At 44.7% G+C, this 20,935-nt stretch overlaps 1 protein-coding gene across 1 annotated transcript in view; it reads right to left on the bottom strand.

The window, feature by feature from the left end:
• JADE2 (jade family PHD finger 2) overlaps positions 1–20,681 on the bottom strand; it is a 1,098,400-nt gene extending 1,077,719 nt beyond the window's left edge. Inside the window, exon 1 of the mRNA XM_066591009.1 lies at positions 20,245–20,681. The gene's annotated coding sequence lies outside the window, so the exon portion shown is untranslated. The remainder of the gene's footprint in view (positions 1–20,244) is intronic.
• Between the last annotated feature and the right edge of the window lie 254 nt (positions 20,682–20,935).

Below are 20,935 nucleotides of genomic sequence, written 5' to 3'. Positions count from 1 at the left end.
CTCCTGTACAAGTTAAGTAAGGTAGTTATCTTTAATTGTTCTCAAGAACTTATCGCCTTTGTGAGATTTGTAAGTTTCGTTTTCCTATATAACATCCGGATAATTAAGGTCCCCCATAATAATTTATTGCAGTTTGACACCTCTTCTATTTACCTTAATAATAAGATTCCAGTTTCTTCCGTTGCTTTTTAGTAAGCCCCTATCAATATTTTATCTTTTTCCTCTGAGAGACCCGCACAGAAGTAGAACATGCCGCGATTTGTTTTCTGCGTGTGTTTTCACGCGAACAAATCGTGTCCATCTGCATAGGATTGTGGTTATTTCCACCTGTGTGCAGAGGGCCTATAGCACACTAGGCACACGCAGACTCACACAGACACACTTAGACACACAGAATATATTTATCCGCTCCCATCTGCAGCTCCGATTACGTCACCTGCAGTCTCAGCGTCAGGATCTCTCTCCCGGCGGCCGCGCTCTTTGGCCTCCTGCTGCTTCGGTACCTGCTTCACTTCTTCACTCCTTTTCAGCCGCTGGACATATTCTTCGAGCGGCTTCTCCTCATCATCTTGCGGCTCTGGTGCTGCTCTGGCGTTCTCTCGCCCTGCTCTCTGCTCCTCGGGCTCCCACTGATGTCACTTCCAGTACCACAAGTCTGTTTTCATACATCCCAAAGATAGCTGCTGTCACATCACTGTCAACAACCTTGGTCCTTTCCTGTTGCACTCCAGCTGGAATAACATCTTGTACTTTAGTAACAGCGTCCTTTGACACGATCACCTCCAGTCATGTCCTTATAGCGATACAGTCAGCTTCCAGTCGGGCTGGCATTCTCTCAGTATCCACTCACAGTCCTGTACCAGGTATTGCTGTAGGAGTTACTTGATGGCAACTCCAGGGACCATCTTTCATCTTGAGTAAAAACAGTCTCATAAACACAAAAAGCAAATTGACTGCTGGCCCTTTAAATTTCTGCAATCCCAGCAGGAGTTTTTACATGCAGTTTTTCAGCTTTCAGTCATCCTGGCTCTTTAACTGCAACACATTTATCCATGGAAACCAACACTTTGCACTCACCACAGGACATCAGGACTTTCAGGATACCATAGCAATGTTGTGCGCCATTCTCTTGAACACATCCAAAACACCATATGTGAGAACTTGGGGGGTGGTAAGCTCATCGGATCACCATCTTTCCTCCATCAGATGGATCGCACACTAGTAAACTATGTCCAGGCCAAAAGTTAAGTAGCAAATCAACAGTAATAATACAGTGCTTAATATTGCATTATAGGGCCGGCTTCTGAGGGTGTGGGAGATTTGGGGAAAGCAGACTAACTGCTGTGTGTCTCGGACTGGGAGGAAGAGGAGCTGGTGGCACTTGAGAAATGCTGTGTCATGGACACTAAGAGCTGTTCTGTGTGCTGTAGATATAACATATGTGCAGAATCACAAAAAGTAGCAGTGTCCTTACCTCACCTCATGCAGAATGTGAAGCTGTTGCTTCAGTGGGAGCCGCATGAAGTGCCAACTTGCCCCATGCTCTTCCACCGATACTTATACATCCCCTACCCCTTGTGCAATGCCCCGGCGCAATGCCAGCCAGCTGTGGGGGAGAACATGGGCATAAACAAGATGGCGGTCATGGGTGGCTCTGCAGTCTCTCTCCACAAAATGGCCGCTACAGAAGCCACGCTTGGAAACACGCAGTTAAACATGATTTAGAACTTAAGGCGACTTAATGTCGAGTGTGTTTTTTTTACGGGTGACGTCAGGAACTTTAAAGGGGTTGTCCCGCGGCAGCAAGTGGGTCTATACACTTCTGTATGGCCATAATAATGCACTTTGTAATGTACATTGTGCATTAATTATGAGCCATACAGAAGTTATAAAAAGTTTTATACTTACCTGCTCCGTTGCTAGCGTCCTCGTTCTCATGGTGCCGACTAATTTTCGGCCTCCGATGGCCAAATTAGCCGCGCTTGCGCAGTCTGGGTCTTCTGCCGTCTTCTATGGGGCCGCTCGTGCAGAATGCCGGCTCCGTGTAGCTCCGCCCCGTCACGTGCCGATTCCAGCCAATCAGGAGGCTGGAATCGGCAATGGACCGCACAGAAGCCCTGCGGTCCACGGAGACAGAGGATCCCGGCGGCCATCTTCAGCAGGTGAGTATGAAGACGCCGAACCGCCGGGATTCAGGTAAGCGCTCTCCTGTTTGTTTTTTTAACCCCTGCATCAGGGTTGTCTCGCGCTGAACGGGGGGGGGGTTAAAAAAAAAAAAAAAACCCGTTTCGGCGCGGGACAACCCCTTTAAGTTGTGAACTCCCAGTGGATGACATGAGAATAACAGAGACGAGTCCACAGTTTTTCTGTTGCAAAACCAAAGCTACACAGTTTTACTGACAGTCTTCTCACATTTTTGCGCAAAATTATACACTCCATGGCAATACAGGAATTGGTCTTTACACACACTATAGCAGTTGAATGCAACACAGTCAAGGATATGTAATAGGATTTTCTTCAATGTGAGGCTGTATTTTCCCTGGTTTTCCAGCCTAGGGCCGCCTGCACACGAGCGGGTCGGATCCGGCAGCGAGAATTCTCGCCGCGGGACCCGACCCGAGAGCCTGCAGGGACGAGCGCGTACTCACCCGCGCTTGGCGGCCCCGACTCTCTCATGTGCCGGCTGCCGCACAGCCAGCGCATGCGCAGACCGGAGTCGGCGGCCGGGTGATTTTTCTAATTCTCTCACTTTCCGGTGTCATAGAAACATGAAATTTGGCACGAGCATTGATTATGTCATAAATAGGAAAAGCTAATTAGTCCCAACTGGATTATTCAATTCTATGCGCAAAAGAATTTGCGTCCAAATTTTACGTACGGAATGTATTTTTCTCACTTTCCAGTGTCATAGAAACGTGAAATTTGGCACGAGCATTGATTATGTCATAAATAGGAAAAGCTAATGGGTCCCAACTCGATTATTCAATTCTATGCGAAAAAGAATTAGCGTCCAAATTTTACGTATGGAATGTAATTTTCTTACATAGAAACTTAAAATTTGGCACAGGCATTGAATATGTCATAAATAGAAAAAGTTAATGGGTCCCAACTTGATTATTCAATTCTAGCGCAAAAGAATTAGCGTCGAAATTTAATGAAAGTAACATGAAATTTGGCACGAGCATTGATTATGTCATAAATAGGAAAAACTAATGGGTCCCAACTCGATTATTCAATTTTATGCACAAAAGAATTAGCGTCCAAATTTTACGTACAGAATATATTTTTCTCACTTTCCGGTTCATAGAACCGTGAAATTTGGCACGAGCATTGATTATGTCATAAATAGAAAAAACTAATGGGTCCCAACTCGATTATTCAATTTTATGCGCAAAAGAATTAGCATCCAAATTTTACGTACAGAATATATTTTTCTCACTTTCCGGTGTCATAGAACCGTGAAATTTGGCACGAGCATTGATTATGTCATAAATAGGAAAAGCTAATAGGTCCCAACTCGATTATTTAATTCTATGCGCAAAATAATTAGCGTCCAAATTTTACGTACGGAATGGAATTTTCTCACTTTCCGGTGTCATAGAAACGTGAAATTTGGCACGAGCATTGATTATGTCATAAATAGGAAAAGCTAATGGGTCCCAACTCGATTATTTAATTCTATGCGCAAAAGAATTAGCGTCCAAATTTTACGTACGGAATGGAATTTTCTCACTTTCCGGTGTCATAGAAACGTGAAATTTGGCACGAGCATTGATTATGTCATAAATAGGAAAAGTTACTAGGTCCCAACTCAATTATTCAATTCTAAGCGCAAAAGAATTGTCGTCCAAATTTTACGTATGGAATCTAATTCTCTCACTTCCTGATGTCATTTTACATAAAGGAAACGTCGCATGGTTACATCCCCGTGGTGTTTCCTGGGTAACGCAGAGAACTATGCAAAATGGTGAACATATGTTTTTCCGGTATCTCTAAAGTAACCACAACTTCAGAAGATTTTCCGTGTGAACATCAGATAAACACCAGTACCAAATTAACTCGAGCGAAGCCGGGTATATCAGCTAGTAGGCATATAAATGTGATGCAGCAACTTTCTCTGTTCCCTCCTACATAACCCTGCTTTAGTTCTCTCTTTTGGTATACAAGCTTTCACACACAGCAGCAATATATCCTCTGTAGAATATCTGTCCCTATTAACACATGTTATATAGGCATGTAACCTAATGCAGCTTCTTTCTCTGTTCCCTGCAACATAATCCCAGTATACAAGCTTTAATACCAGCAGCAATATATCCTCCATAGCAGTGGTGTTAAACCTGCGGCACGCAGACCCCTCCCTGCTGGCACGCATGCCGCCGGCTGCTCACCACAGTAGTGAATATCGGCCGGAGTGCTGCAGCTCTCCGGCTAGCATTCACTCAGTGGCGCTGATCCCAGGTGCACACTGTGACATCAGTGTGCACCACGAATCCTCTTCCCCTGATGTCTCCTCCTTGTTCCACAGGAGGAGGCGTCCAGACGCGCACACTAACGTCCACAGCAGCGCCGAGGAGGTGTTAAGTATATGGATCTCAGAGGGGCACTATTACTATTGGGGCTGATATAGGGGATACTATTAGTAATAGTGTCCTTTATATCTGCGCCAGTAGTAATAGTATTACTACTGGGGCTACTGTGCAGGTCCATATTGCTACTAGGGCCATTGTATGGGGCCACTATTACTACTGGGGTACTATGGGGGTCACTACTACTACTGGGGATGCTGTGGGGGTCACTATTACAGCTGCGGCTACTCTAGGGGTTACTATTACTGCTGGGGCTACTCTGGGGGTCACTATTACTACTGGGGTCGCCGTGGGAGTCACTATTATTACTAGGGCCACTGTGGGGGTCACCATTACTACTGGGACAACTGTGGGGGTCACTATTACTACTGAGGCCTCTGTGGGGGTCACTATTACTACTGGAGCCGCTGTGAGGGTCACTATTACTACTGGGGCCGCTGTGGGGTCACCATTAGTGTGCAAATGTTGTCCCTATCTTCAAAAAATGAAAGAAGATAGATCCAGGAAAATGCGGGCTTGTGAGCCTGACTTCTATACTGAGAAAGATCTTTGAACAAATTATTAAACAGCAGGTATGCAAGTACTTAACCAGAGCCAGCATAGGTTTGTGTCATGCCAGACAAATCTAATTTCCTTCTATGACAGAATCAGACTGCTCAGGGAAATGCGGTAAATATAGTATATCTTGACTTTAGTAAAGCATTTGACAAAGTATCTCAAACCAAACTTATTTTAAAAAATGACCAAATATGGAATTGACAAGGCAACTGTTAGGTAGATTCACAACTGGCTGAGTGATCATACTCAAAGAGTGGTCATAAATGGCTGCACATCCAGTGGAAACATGTATCAAGTGGTGTACCACAAGGCTCTGTCCTAGGCCCAGTGTTGTTCAACATTTCTATAAATGATATCGAGGAGGGAATTGATGGGGAACTGATCAAATTTGCCGATGATACAAGGCTAGGAAGGATAGCTAACACTAGGGAAGAGAGGAAGAGTATTCAAAAAGATCAAGAAAAGCTTGAACAGTGGGCGACTAACAGAGTGGTATTTAACAAGGACAAATGCAAAGTCCTACATCTATCAGGGCAAGAAAAATGAAAAAAGCACATACAGAATGGGAGGAATTGGGCTAAGCAGCACATGTAAAAAAGACTTGCGTATACTAATATATCATAGGCTGAACATGAGTCAAAAATGCAATGCAGCAGCCAAAAAGGAAAACGCAATTCTGGGATGCATTAAGAGAAGCACTGAGTTCAGATCACATGAGGTAATTATCCCCCCCCCCCCCCCCCCTACTCTCTCTTAGTGAGACCTCATCTGCAATACGGTGTCCAATTCTGGGCACCCCACTTTAAAAATGACATAGACAAACTGGAGCAAGTTCAGAGAAGAGTTACAAGATGGTGAGCGGTCTGCAAATCATGTCCTACAAGGAACGATTAAGTATCTGGGAATGTTTAGCTTTCAAAAAAGAAAGCTGAGAGGAGACTAATAGCTGTCTACAAATATATGAAGGGCTGTCACAGCGCAGAGGGATTAGCCCTATTCTCATTTGCACAAGGAAACACTAGAAGTAATGGGATGAAACTGAAAGGGAGAAGACACAAATTGGATATTAGAAAAAACTTTCTGACAGCGAGGGTGATCAATGAGTGGAACAGGTTACCACAGGAGGTGGTGAGTTCTCCATCAATGGAAGTGTTCAAACAAAGGCTGGACAAATACCTGTCTGTGATATCTTAGTAAATCCTGAATTGAGCAGTAGGTTGGACCAGATGACCATGGAGGTCCCTTCCAACTCTACCATTCTATAATTGCTCTCAGCTGCCAGCTTAGCCTCTGCAGTGTGAAATTCCACCGTGAAGGCACAACACAGATGAGATGGGTGGTAGCCTAAACTGTTGCTGCATTACTCCTGGGACCGCTGTGGGGGTTATATTTACTGCTGGGGCCGCAGTGGGGGTGACTATTACTACTGGTGCCACCGTAGGAGTCACTATTACAACTGGGGCCGTTGAGGAGGTCACTAATACTACTGCAGCTGCTGTGGAGGTCCCTGTTACTACTGGAGCCGCTGTGGGGGTCACAATAACTGCTGAGACCACTGTGGAGGTCACTATTACTATGAAGACCACTGTGAGGAACACTATTCGGGCTACTGTAGGGGGGCACTATTACTGCTGAGGCTGCTGTGGGGGTTACTATAATTACTTAGACTGCTGAGGGGTGACTGTAACTACTGGGGCAATTGTGGGGGTCATTATTACTACTGAGACCACTGTGGGGGACACTATTACTCCTGAAACAACTGTGGAGGTTACTATTACAGCTGAGGCCAATATATGGGTCACTATTAGTACTGAGGCCACTTTGGGGGACACTATTACTACTGATGCTACTGTGGGGGGGTTACTATTACTGTTTAGACCACTGTGGGGGTAACTATTGCTGCAGAGACCACTGTAGGGGTCACTATTATAATGGAGAGTACTGCTGGGGTCACTATTACTACTGAGACCACTGTAGGAAACACTATTACTACGGAGACCTCTGTGGGGGTCACTATTACTATTCCGGCTACAGTAGGGGGTCACTATAACTACTGGGGCAACTGTGCGGGTCACTATTACTGCTAGGGCCACTGTGTGGGGTCACTATTACTACTAAGGCCACTGTGTGGGGTCACTATTACTACTGAAACCACTGTAGAGGCCACTATTACTACTGAGGCCACTTTGGGGGACACTATTACTACTGAAGCCACTGTGGGGGGATCACTATTACCGCTGAGGCCATTGTAGGGGTCACTATTACTACTGTGGCCTTTGTGGGGGTTCACTATTACTGGCCGGTTGCTGTGGGGGTCACTGGAGTATGTTTACATGAGGCGGAAATGCTGCAGAATGTCCCCAGCAGAAATTTCCGTGTTGGCACTTTGCAATAAATAAGTGGGTTTTGGGTTGCAGTCTTGGCACTTGGTCTCTAAAAGGTTTGCCACCACTGCTCTATAGAATATCTGGCCCTAACAATAGACCACATGTTATATAGGCATATAAGTGTGATGCAGCTGCTCTGTCATGTGCTGAACTGTAAAACGGTTACACTGTGCTTATGTTATACATGGCCAGGTCATGTCATGCAGATGTCCAATTAAATTGCTGTTCATATGCAAGATGGAGGACACATTTGGTGACATCAGCAAGGTGCCCTAGCAGCTGATTGGCTGCACACTGACCTTTGCAGCAGGCATTATCGGAAATTAAATTTTCCAGTGATTTTTGCCAAAAATCAGTTTAGACTAACCCGATTTGATTTTGCAAAAAATAATTTTAATTTTATCTCCCAGCTGATCAAGATAAGCAACACTACTTGCTACATCCCATAAACAGGCCTTTGCAACCTTTAAACATGACACCTTGAGGGAGATCCAGAAGAGGTGAGTATATGGCCTCCTGGACACGAGCGGGTCGGACGCCGCATGCAAATTCCCGTAGAAGAGTTTAACTTGGTGCCTGGCCGGTGACACCTGCGTGACCGCCTGCACACGTGAGGGTCGGACTCCGCAGGCAGGTTTCCCGCAGCAGAGTTAAACCCGATGCCAGCGTCCTTACCTGTCTTCTACGTCTTCTCCTGTGCTGCCAATGTGCCGAGCAGCACATGCACAGTGCAGGGGATGGCGTGCCTTCCTATTCTGCGAATGTGCCAGACGGTGCATGCGCAATTGAGGACGCCGCATCGTCATCATAGTGATGATGCGGCTCCTGCAGCTATTCCGCAATCATAATTGCAGAATGGCCACGCAACGGATGGCTTCCACTCAGTTCCATGGAAGCTGGCCGTGTGTATCCCATCGAAAATGCAGCATGCTGCGATTTCTTTCCCGCGAGCAGAAAATCGCAATCAATTTCCGCTCGTGGACAGGAAATAATGTTTTTCCATAGCATGCTATGGGCTGGATTTGCTGTAGAATTTGGAGCCACTCCGGATTTCGCAATGCAAAACCGCCCGTGGACAGGAGGCATATGGCTGTTAATATTCCTACAGGAGGAACATAGTTTTGAGGGAAAAATCTAGTTACTTTAATAGTAATAATGAAATGATATCATAATAACTGCTGGCCAAAAAGTTATCTAAAATACATACCGTGTATACTCGAGTATTAGCCGAGACAATAAGTTTCACCACAAAAAACTGGAAAAACTTATTGTCTCGAGTATAAGCCTAGCTATACTCAAGTATATACTAGGTAAAAAAAAAAAACCTCCATACTCACCTCCCAGCCGGCGTCTGTGTCTGTGCGGCAAGCTGCTTGAATTCTCCCTGTTGTCATCCCCCGCCATCCTCTCTGCTTGGCTCTGTCAGTGCTGTGTAAGTAAGCGCTGTGATTTGATTGAGCACCAGCCAATCACAGCTGGCGCTCGATCCAATCACAGAGCTTACTTACACAGCACTGATGGCAGGGCATGACAGCAGGGAGAATTCTAAAGCAGCTTGATTGGCTGTGAATGATCGAGCGCCGGCTGTGATTGGCTGACGCTCGATCCAATCACAGCTCTTACTTACATAGCGCTGACGGCGGGGAATGACAGAGCCGAGCAAAGAGGACGGTGGGGTAAGACAGCGGAGAGAATTCAAGCAGCCTGCTGCACCACCGCCAGAGACACAGACACCGGCTGGGAGGTGAGTATAGAGGGGTTTTTTTAAGCCTTCCCTGACTCGAGTATAAGTACAAAAAAATGTGCTGAAAAACTAGGCTTATACTCGAGTATATACAGTAGATGTCTTTAGATGTAAAAAAGTTATTGTACTACAAAATCATATCCCTACATGTCTACTAAAAAAAAAAAAGCCTATCTGTATTTTAACTCTGTTATGCACACGTATGTCACCAACATGGGATCTTACGCTTTATTAAAACCTTACCAAACTCTTATAAATAACCGACACAGACACCAATATTGGATAAATAAGGCCGCGGTGTTTATTAACAGGGTTACAAACATTGGGGTGAAATATAACCAATAATAACCATAACACTTCCTGTAAACTCTGTTTTACAGGCCCAAGTTTATTAACCAATCAATAACCATAAGGCTGGGTTCACACAGGGTGTATTCCCGTCGGAAATCTCGCGGTTTGGCCGCAGCAAAAACCGCGAGATCTCTGCCGGGAGAACCGCCGCTCGCTTTTCCGTTGCGGCCGGCGCTCCCATAGAGGAGAGCGCAGCCGCGGCGGAAAGAAAAGATAAACAGACATGCTGCATATTCTGAAACTGCGGCTGCGGCCACCGTAGCAGCGGTTCCAGCCGAACTTACCGCAGCGGATTGGCCGTCCCGTGTGGACAAGATTTCTTAGAAATCTCATTCACATGGCTGGCTAATCCCGAGATTAGCGGCCGCGGGCGGATTTGCCGCGGCAAAACCGCGGCACATCCGCCCTGTGTGAACCCAGCCCAACAGTTCATGTAAACTCTGTCTTACAGACACGAGTTTACCACCACCAAACTCTCACCCAGTTTACCTGCCCACCCGCCTAATGCGGGCGACAATCCCCCATTAACTACACAACGCGACAAACCTAAGGGAGGGAGGAGGGCAGGATGCTGCTTCCTTTCCATATGATGATGGCCCACATCCCTGCACCTCCATATCTCACTGCTGCTCTTCTCAGCTTGTTCCTTTGGGTCAATCACCAGCCACTGTCAGGCCACCAGATTCTGCCTGACAACCACAGGCATTTCCCACCATTTTTCTACAGCCAATCATTTGCTGCAGCCAACCAGTCTATCACTGGGCAGAACTCACCCTCTGCTATCTCATCAGACCCAGTAATGACCTTTATAACATATCTTGGTTAACCAGAAAACCTCTTCCATAGAGGGTGACATATCATCCATCCATCATGTACATAAAGCTCCCAGATCCCATGAGGCTTTCCCTCCTAACTGTCCCTCAAGCCTTACAGGGGGCAATTTTTGAAAGATCTCATCCAAACACATAACTGTGATAGACAGTTACAGGCACTAAATAATGCACAGATAGGAGAAACCTTCAATTCCAACAGCTTAACCAAAAGAGCTGCCATAATGTAACTTCTCATTAGTCATAGCATTTCACTCATAAGTGCTGATACGTCCCAGGCTGCCATTTTAAAACTAGTGAAGACCCCAAAGACTGTCCAGTATTCCTGCATGTTATACATGAATAGGTATTTATATATTTTCTTACATTCCGGGCTTATTCAGAGGACCATATTTTGGCTGAGTTTTCACGCCCGGCTGATATACGGTGTCACTCTCTGCAGGGGGAGGAGCTGGAAGAGCTCAATGCACTGCTCCCAGCTCTTCCAGCCACCTCCCCTGCAGAGAGGGACACTGTATATAGGCCGGGCGTGAAAACCCAGCCAATATACGGTCGTCTAAAGCTGCCCTTCATCATAGCTTCAAAAATCTTTAAAAATAAGTACCTAAATGGGGTATATTGGCTTCTAAATCATTGGCTTTTTTTGCCTTCCTCTGGAGGGGAAGAAGATAGGCTGAACTGGATAGGCATAGGGCTTCTTTGGCCTATTCAATATGTTACTAAGTCTTTTTTTGATACTTAAAAAATGCTAAGATATTTATTCTAAAGAAATAACACAAAACGTGTAAAAAATACAATAAACACTTAGGCCTCCTGCACACAGGCATATTTGCATTGCGGAGTCTGCGGCAGGCATCCACCTTGGGACTGTGCAGCAAAAACAGCCCATAGTATTCAATGTCAAGACTCCTTTTCATCTCCACGAGTGGAAAACGATTGCAATTTTCCGCTCGCGGAGAATAAATCGCAGCATGCGGCGATTTTATGCGGGTTACGCTTGGCCGGCTTCCATTGAAGTCAATGGAAGCTGTCTCTACCACGGCACCTCCGCAGTGAGCACTGCGGCTGTATCGCGAGATACGTGTCACCCCCCCACACACACACACACACACAGTGACGGTAGTTACTGCACATGCGCAATGGAGTGCCGCCTAGCAAATTCGCAGCGTGTTCATAAGCCCCCGGACAGGTAAACTGGGGTCACCAGCCAGACACCAGGTTGGACTCCGTTGCGGGAATCCCTCATGCCGGGTCCGACCAGCCGGTGTGCAGGAGGCCTAATTTATAGTAATTCATTTTTATTTAATAAAAGTTAACAAACAAGTATGGTTACATTTACACAGGAATTGAAATCCTGTTCAAGAGTTCGGTCCTGGATGGCTGAAAACGTCGTTCAGAACAAAACACTGGACGGCTCAATTGACTGCTCTAAGGCTGTCTGTCCACGGGCGTTGCAGTATCCCACGGCAATTCTCTGCTGCGAGAGCCGCCACCTGGAAGCAGAAGCCGGCAGAATGCTCTCCGCTGTCAGCCTATCTGACAAATAGGCTGACCGCGGAGAACCGCGGCAATTCGCAACATGCTGTGATTTGCCGCTCGCGAGTTGAGAATCGCCATGATTCTCCGTTTGTGGACAGGGGGGCTGCGCTTTCCATAGCAACGCTATGGAAAGCGTGCATTGCGTTCCCTGCGGCTGGATTATCGCCGCGGGAAACACAATGCTAAAACGCCCGTAAACAGGCAGCCTAAGTAAAACAGAGAACAAAGCTGCAAGCTTGATGTCTTTTCGATTCTATCATGTTGGCCGGACAGAATAGCTATTTTGTCCAACAGAAATGCCAAAAGCAATAGGAAACCTGTTAAGAGACCAAAGCTTGCAGTTCTAATAGCAGTGTATGGAGGCATTTAGAGTAGCGCCTGGACGGCATTTCTGACCATCCAGTTTGAAGCCCCATTTGTGGTTCTGTCCTGTGCATCTAACACTTAAGATATAATGCTGGTTTAACACGGGCAACGCAATATCGCCGCAAGAAAATCAGTGGTCCGTGCGAGATCGCATTATCTTGTGGCAAAATGGCGATTTTGTAGCTCTACACGCCTTTGTAGCACCATGTGTGAGGATTTTTTTTTTTGGGGGGGGGGGCTTGAAATATAAACCCTTTTCCAAAAAATAAGCCCTAGCTGCAGAAAAAAAACTACATACATCACCGACGAAGCACTGTCCGACTCCGCTGCATCTTCTCCCCAGTCCCTGGCCCTGGTTTTTAGATATGCCTTTTGGCCGGGGATAGGAATTACCCCGCCTTCAGGAAGCGCTGCCTCGGATTGTCTGAGCGCCGTGGCCCTCAGCCAATCAGAGCAAGCGCTCGATGAGCCAATCAGCCATGGCTGTGATTCGTTCATAGAGCGCTGGCTCTGACTGGCTGAGCACCACAGCGCTCAGCCAATCAGTGGCAGTGCTTCCTGGATGTGTGGAATTTCCAATCCCTGGCCAGAAGACATGCCTGAAGACAACTGCTGGGGTCCGGGGAGAAGATGCAGCGGAGCTGACATCGCTTCTTGTTTCATGTATGTGTTTTTTTTGTTTTTTTACCCTGCAGCTAGGGCTTAGTTTAGGGCTTTGACAGTAGGATTTCCTACTGTCAAAGTTGTATCACATGCACAAAAACGCAGTTTTCGTGCTATGCAACAGAGGAAGGCTCCATAGGGAAACATGGTCTACAAAACATTGTAAGGTTTTTGAATCGCAATATTGCATGCTACAAAACATTGCAAATGTGAGGGAACCCACAGGAAAGCATGGGCTTCACATGCCTGCGATTTGTAGCATTATCGCAACGCGCGAAAACCGCCCAACACTGCCACCCATGTGAAACAGGCCTAAAGCACATTTGGCATCTTCATGCTAGTCTATATATTAATGTTATGCCATCTGTTATTATATTTGGAACACTAAAAAAAGAAAGAAAAAACACAATGGTGTAATATATTTTGCTATTGTAAAAAATAGTGATGTCATCGATGCAACAATTGAATGGCAGCTAAGGTCACACATCTACGCACAACAATTGCAGATGTAAGACACAGCAGGTGATCATGGTGATTGCAGGGAAACGTGCGGGTGTCATGGCAGCCGGGGGCCTTCTGAAAGGCTCCAGGGCTGTCTTAGCAGACTGCCTATTAAGCCATCCCCGAGGGGTGGCTTGATGGACAGGCTGTCAGATTGCAGCATTATATAATGCTATAGCATTACATCATGCTGCAGGAGCGATCAAAGCATCGCTACTTGTGGTCCCCTAGAGGGACTGAAAAAAAAAGTAAAAGTAAGAACAATAAAGTATTACTAATTGCTGAAATAAAAAGTAATAAAAGTTAAAAAAACAACCTTTTGCTATATTTACAATAAAAAGATGTAAATAATAAAACAAAAATGCATATTTGGTATCACTGCATCCGTAAAAGTCCAATCTATCCAAGTTATGCATTATTTATCTGATATAATGAGTGATGTAAGAAAAGAAAAATAAAGAATGCCAGAAATGCGTTCTTTTTGGTCACCCTGTCTCTAAGAAAAATTGAAATAAAAAGCGATGAAAAGGGTGTATGAATTCATAAATAGTACCAACACAAACTACAGGACGTTCCGCAAACAATGAGCCCTTGCACCACTATGTCGACGGAAAAATGAAAAAAGTTATTGCGGTCAGAAGATGGAGACAAAAAATAATTTGAAAAAAAATGTCTTTGAAAAAAAATACAAATGGTACAACAACAAAAAATATATCTGTTTGGATCGTAGTAATCGTACTGCCACTTATAATAAAGTTATCATATAATTTTTGTTGGAGTTTGTCCGACGTAGAAACAAGACGCACAGAAAGATGGCGGAAGTTCATTTTTATTTTTCATTTTACTCTACTTAGAATTTTTTTAACGTTTTTCAGTACATTATATTGCACATTAAATAGGACCATTGAAAAATACAACTCGACCCGCAAAAAAAAGCCCTCATACAGCCACGTCAATAGATAAATAAAGAAATTACAATTTTTTGTAAAAGGGGGGAGGGAAAAACGAAAACGGAAAAAAAGAGGGCTGTGTCATTAAGGGGTTAAAGTGACTATCCAATCTGCAGCTCAAAAATAACATGTACTGTAAAGGCTTACAGCGCAGCTGGAGGGGAGTTCTCTCTCCGCTCTCCCCCCGCCCGTCTCCATTCACTATAAGCAGCAGCCAATTTAATACTGACCGATTTTTGTTCGTTTTTCAAGCATGCTTAAAACTGAACGACTGAACAACTCTCGTCCCATCATTCAGTTTCTGCATGCTTCTACATGGGACGATTATCATTCAAAACTCCGCGGAAGCATGGGGTTTTGAATAACTACATTGATAATCGTCCCGTGTAAAAGGGCCTTTAACCTAATCCAATAGGTGATGATTACCGATTTATTTACCTCTGATCTAATTGCCTGACTGCTTTGTAGTTGAGTGCAAATAGCTGTAATCTGTAACTACAGTCTAGCTACCGTACATTGCCCACAGGAAGTCTGCTGAAGTCTGGAACACACCTCCTGTGTCATCATTTGATTTAAGGACACACACCTCCTTTCTCATTATTTCATTCAGGCTGCTGTCCTCTCATCCCCGTTGCAGTTTTACCTCCTCGGATCTATCACAAGATCACCAGGAAGTCAAAGGAAAGAGTACTGATTTCCAGTCTGCAGGAGCAGAATTACTATTACAGAAGTACATATTTTAAAACCCAGAGTGAGGAAAAAGATGATAATTTGGTAACTGCCACTCATATACTGAAGAAAATGGGACTTTGCAATGTCTCGCACAAGCGCATTTGCAGCCGCAAAATCTGCGCCTGCAATGCGTAGCAAATAGAACCCATTGACTTCAGTGGGTTCCTTCACATGTGTTTTTTTATCTGTGTGCAAACTCCTTTAAGGGAATCTGTCACCACATTCATACTGCCCAAACCATGGGCAACATGAACTCAGGACAGGCACCCATATTGTTGTTATTTATGTTTTATTCCAAAATGCTTTGTGTTTCAGAAAAAGAATAGTTTGAATATTGTTTTGAGCTGAATTCTGCAATAAATAGACAGCTCTGTTTTTAGTGTAGTGGCCAGGCTTGGTATTGTGGGCGAGGTTGCCATTAATTTCAATGGAAACTTTGCCTGCAATACTAAGTCTGGCCACTACAGTAAGTACAGAGCTGTCCGCTTCCAGCAGAATTCATTTGAGTACAACAGTGCTCCAGCTCAGCAAACAGCTGATCAGCAAATGGACCCCCACAAATCTGTTAATAATTACTTGGGCTAAGGATAGGCCATCAATAGTTTACAACCGGATAATCCCTTTAAGACATATCAGTGGTCTAACTGTGGATTTCAACCCACTGGTTTTCTTCCCAGGTTTAACCCCTTCCCGCTCCAGGACGTACCGGTACGTCCTGGGAGCCTGGTACTTCCCGCAACAGGACGTACCGGTACGTCCTGGGGATAGCACGAGATCATATAAGATCCCGCGCTATCCCGCAGCGGGAGCCGGCTGTCGGTCACAGCCGGCGTCCCGCTGCAACAGCGGGGGGACATCGGAGATGCGCCCCCCGCTGTTAACCCCTTCCCTGCCGCGATCTAAGTAGAAAGAGTTCACAGAGGGAGCGCGCCTCCCTCTGTGTCTCCGGCCGGCTCTCGCCCGGCCTGTGACCATGGCAACAGGACGCCAGACACTGGCGTCCTGTATTGCCTATGCCTATGATCGCTGTATAAGCAATAAGGCATGGCAGAGCAGTAGCTCTGCCATTCCTTAGGACAGCGATCATAGGCACTGTGCTGCAAGTCCCTCAGAGGGACTCAAATAGTGTAAAAAAAAAAGAAAAGAAAAATGTAAAAAAAAGAAAAATGTAAAAAAAACCCTTTTTTATGCTTTTTCTAATATTTGCATAAAAAAAGGTAAAAAAATTTAAACCCCACATATTGGGTATTGACACGTCCGTAACGATGTGTACAAAAAGTTGAACACGCTTTTTATTTTGTACGACAAAAAACGTTAAAAAAAAAGAGGCAAAATGCAAATTTTTAGCATTATGCCTCCCAAAAAATGCAATAAAAGTGATCAAAAAAGCCATACATTCCCCCAAATGGTACCAATAAAAACTACAGCTCGTCTCGCAAAAAATAAGCCCTCATAGAGCTCCGTACATAGCAAAATAAAAAGGTTACAGGACTTTGAATGCAGCTATAGAGAAAAAAAAAGATTTCCAAAAAAAAGGGGGTTTTATTGCAAAAAAGTGTAAAAACCTAAAAAAAATATAACAATTTTGGTATCGTTGTAACCGTACCGACCCACAGAAAAAATTTAGTGTGTCATTTATGCTGCATGATTAATGCTGTAAAAAAAAAAATCTATGGCAGAATTGATGCGTTTTCTCTCCCTGTTATCATAAAAAAAAATAATAAAAGTTTTACGATATAGTCTATGTACCCAAAAGTGGCACTGATAAAAACTACAGCTCGCCAAGCAAAAAACAAGCCCTTATAAGGCCGCGTCGATGGAAAAATAAAAAAGTTATGGCTTTTGAAAAATGGAGATGGAAAAATACCAAGAAATCGCTTGGTCCTCAACGCCAAAATAGGCCATGTCATTAAGGGGTTGAAGGGAACTTCTCTGAAGGCAGCATAAACAGCATATAGGTTTTCTTTTTTGGGGCAGAAAAACATAAAACAATAAGGCTGGGCTCACACAACCGTATCTCACAGCATGCAGGCTGCAATATATACGTGTGTGGCATGCAGTCAGTACGCAATGACATTGCATACTGGCTGCCCATCGCTAAATACTATCTTGGCATGTATGTGCGTTTAATATGTGCTAGGATAAAACATGCTGTGATTTTTCTTGCACATGTACTGGACGCAAGTCATTTGAGCAGTAACATGGCCACTTATAGGAGACTGGTACAGCTAATTCTGCGCGCAAAACACACACGTGGAATATGTTATACCGATATGCTCAAGTGAGCCCAGCCCAAGGCTGAATTTACACTGTGCTTACAGTGCCCCTTTGAGAGATGCATCAGAAAAAGCTCCTGGCACAATGGTGTTTTTACATAAGCGGGCAGTCACCCGAGTGATCGCTCGTATGAGTCACTTGGTTTTTGCTCACCTAAAAGCCAAGCAACTGTTGGCCTGTTAAAATAGGTAGTCATTCATCTAAAGGGCCAAGAGTATCCATTTAGTCTTTATCGATCTGATATCCATCAGTGTAGGCTACCTTTTCTAAAACTTTATGTAATAGCGAAGTCCGCTAGATTATTCCATCAGAAGCATCCAGCAAAAAGATGCATACTGTGTGCTAAATAGGTTTTTTTTTAGGATAGGAATCTTTTAGCACCATATGTTAGGATATGCCTGCACAGTAACATATACTGTTAAATCCTCCGGACCATCATACACTGCAACAACTCTACATTAGGAGAAAAGTATGACTATGCAAAAGTACAACTACCGGTAGCAAGATACATCAGACCACATCCATTTCCAGGATTTCAAAACATTCTGTAACTTTCTGTCATATGAGATAGATTATAGTGGTTTATACCGGTATGTCCTAATGCGTCCCAATGTAAGATGACATAAGCTTATGATATTTTAGCTTAACTTACCAACTGAACTTTGAGTACAAGAAACACTTCCCCTCCACACCTTCCCACCTACTGCAAAGTCAATAGCTAGCTGAGCAGTGCCACTTCCACTAATGGCTATTTCACTCTTTCTCCTCCTGCTCTGCACAATGTCAGGGACACTACAATTGGCTTCCTGCTGTGTGAGAGCCAGAGATCTTCAGCAGCAAGCAAACTTTACTACCTAAGATCTACTCAACCATATGCTGACTGCACTCACATAAACCGGCCAGTGACAGCAGCCATCTGTATGCATCCTTGAAAGCATTACAAAAAGTATAGAAGGGAACCCTAGAGCAAGGGAAAGGAGCTCAAAACTATCTGTAACCTCGTAACCTATTTACATTCTGACATTAAAAAAACTGCAGTAACCCCTTACTTAGTGATAGTCGGAATGCATACTATATTAGGCATACATAGAGAACACATTAGGTGTTATCTTTTTACAATGATTTGGAATACCAGCAACACAAAAATAATACAACTGTTGGTACAAGGTCTGTATGTCAAGTAAGCTCCAGTAGACAGCGCTATTTAGAAATGACAGGACACATTAGTATTGCAACTGTCTTGGTGATAATTGATAATATACATTCAATGCATTAATAAAACTAAGTACACATACAATCAAAATCTGTAGGACTGAGCCTACCATACAAACATGACTTGGTAACACTAGTGGATAAGAGTTATTGAGGTTATTAAACTCAAAGAATATTTCAGATCACTAAACAGGTTATGAGCTGGCAAGTGACACTTAAAGGGATTCCCATCACAAGCATTCATTTCATACCACTGATGAGCTGTCAGTTATCACAAGAAGCTGCATCAAGGCGACTTTACAGGACACACATTCAAACAAAGGGGCAACTCCTTTACTCCTTACATATATAAATCTGAAACATTCTAATCCAAACTAAATTAAATGAGTTTCCCAGGTTTTGGCAGATAACCATCAATGCATGCAGTAACTGAATGGACTTCACTTTATTTTCAGAGAATCTTTCCTGGCCATGTGACGATCACACAGGTGCCTTACAGTACACAACTGTGTGATTATCACATGACCAGGAATGGTGTTTACCCTCTGGAAGTAATAAAAGGTTCCCATGTAATAATAGCAAGGTGAAATCATCAAAACAGTGAGAAATATGCCAAAATAAGATTCATTTTTGAATTCAGACTCTGAAAGATACAGCACTCCAAATATACTGCCAGCTTTTTAACTGCCATTATGACACATTGAAGTCATCCAGCATCCTCTAGAAGATGCACTTCTGTAAGAAGTCTGCAGGCGACTTGTCATACCATCGAGGGTCTAAGTATAATGGAATTGAGAATGTCTAGTTCTGCTCTCGTAATACTGCTGATAGCATAGGTGACTGCACGTCACTGACTGTAGTTGCTGCTGAGGATGATGATAATGATGAGGGTATTTAACATCTAGAAGACGCCCCCAGAGCAGCCCGATGGGAACCGTGAGCTTCAGAAGGTAAACAACAGCCACGCCCCCTACAGTCTTCTCCCTCAAGGTGCAGCAGGAGGCCAGCAGTACATTTCCATTAGCAGCACCTAGTGACATGCAGAACATTACATTGTGTCTGCCTCTCCAGCACTGTGTGCATCACCCGAGTAACATCCGTGTTATGGACGTGTAAAAGCACACAGTACTGCTGAAAGGGCACATGAAGGGAAAGTAGCCGCACCATCTAGCACTGATCACAGCAACATGGAGCCACACTGTGGCCTCAGCGCCTGCTGCCAAGCTACCCGGGCAGTGCTAGGCGCTGGAGGATGACTGGGCAGGAAGCCTCTGGGCCAAGTGTCGCAGTCATTAATAAAGAGTTTTAGACGTACACAAGCAAGCTTCAGTAAAAGTTGATGTTTCTAGATCTCCCCTCCCTTTTTAAACATGACTGCCCAACATGCGCAATGCCTGCTGCTGCTGCCCATTCCCCACCTCTGCCAGCTTCCAGGGCTCAGTAGAAAATCAGCATAATCCACCCAGCAGGCTGATCAGCAACAACTCCTATCATTCCATTACACCCCAATGCCACCCTGCGCCCCTACAGGGTGACTCCTGCTCTTACCTTCTTGGGTCTGTGGTCTTCTCGCCGTGGAGAGAAGCTCAGGTTAAAATAGGGGAGGATCCCACGGAAAGGACAGGGAAGACCATGAGCTAGAGAAAGTCCAGCGGCTCATCGCACACACACACTGCAGCCCGAGCTCTCCTGTTCTGGATACAAAGTAACTCCCCTGGATGTCACAGCACAATCCTCAGATTCCAAGTGCAATGGCCGCTCATGCAGATCCCACCGTCTTCGGCTGCAGACTTCCTTGATCTGCCGTAAAATCTATACATATACATATCTCTATGTGTGTCTATGCTGATATGAATGGTTGCAGGCTGCTATGCTGGGAAAGTGGGTGGATGCTGTTAGGCTTACTTTGCACTCAATCCTATGTCAATTTCCAGCTAGGGAGGGGGTGTAACCCGTGGCCCTCGCAGCCTGATGGTGCCCTCTTCTTACCATCGCTGTTGCATTAGATAATACACAACAAGCCACAAGTGGAGGGGCCCTGCACACAAGTCACTTTATTAATCCAGTCACTACTACCGGTAGTAGCCTCTCACTTTTAGCCTATCTTGTTCTTCTAGAAGTGCTCCCGCCCCCTTCACCCATCACCTTGTACCAGTGATGCTCAGGATATTAGTGACGTATTTCTAATTCGGATCTCTCCGCTGCTTCAAAAATCGAGATTTGGGATTATTTTGAGAAG

Source organism: Eleutherodactylus coqui, chromosome 2, assembly GCF_035609145.1.
Source record: "Eleutherodactylus coqui strain aEleCoq1 chromosome 2, aEleCoq1.hap1, whole genome shotgun sequence".
NCBI classification, from domain to species: domain Eukaryota; kingdom Metazoa; phylum Chordata; class Amphibia; order Anura; family Eleutherodactylidae; genus Eleutherodactylus; species Eleutherodactylus coqui.
The sequence above is the reverse complement of the archived record's forward strand: the minus strand, read 5'-3'. Positions and strand labels throughout refer to the sequence as shown.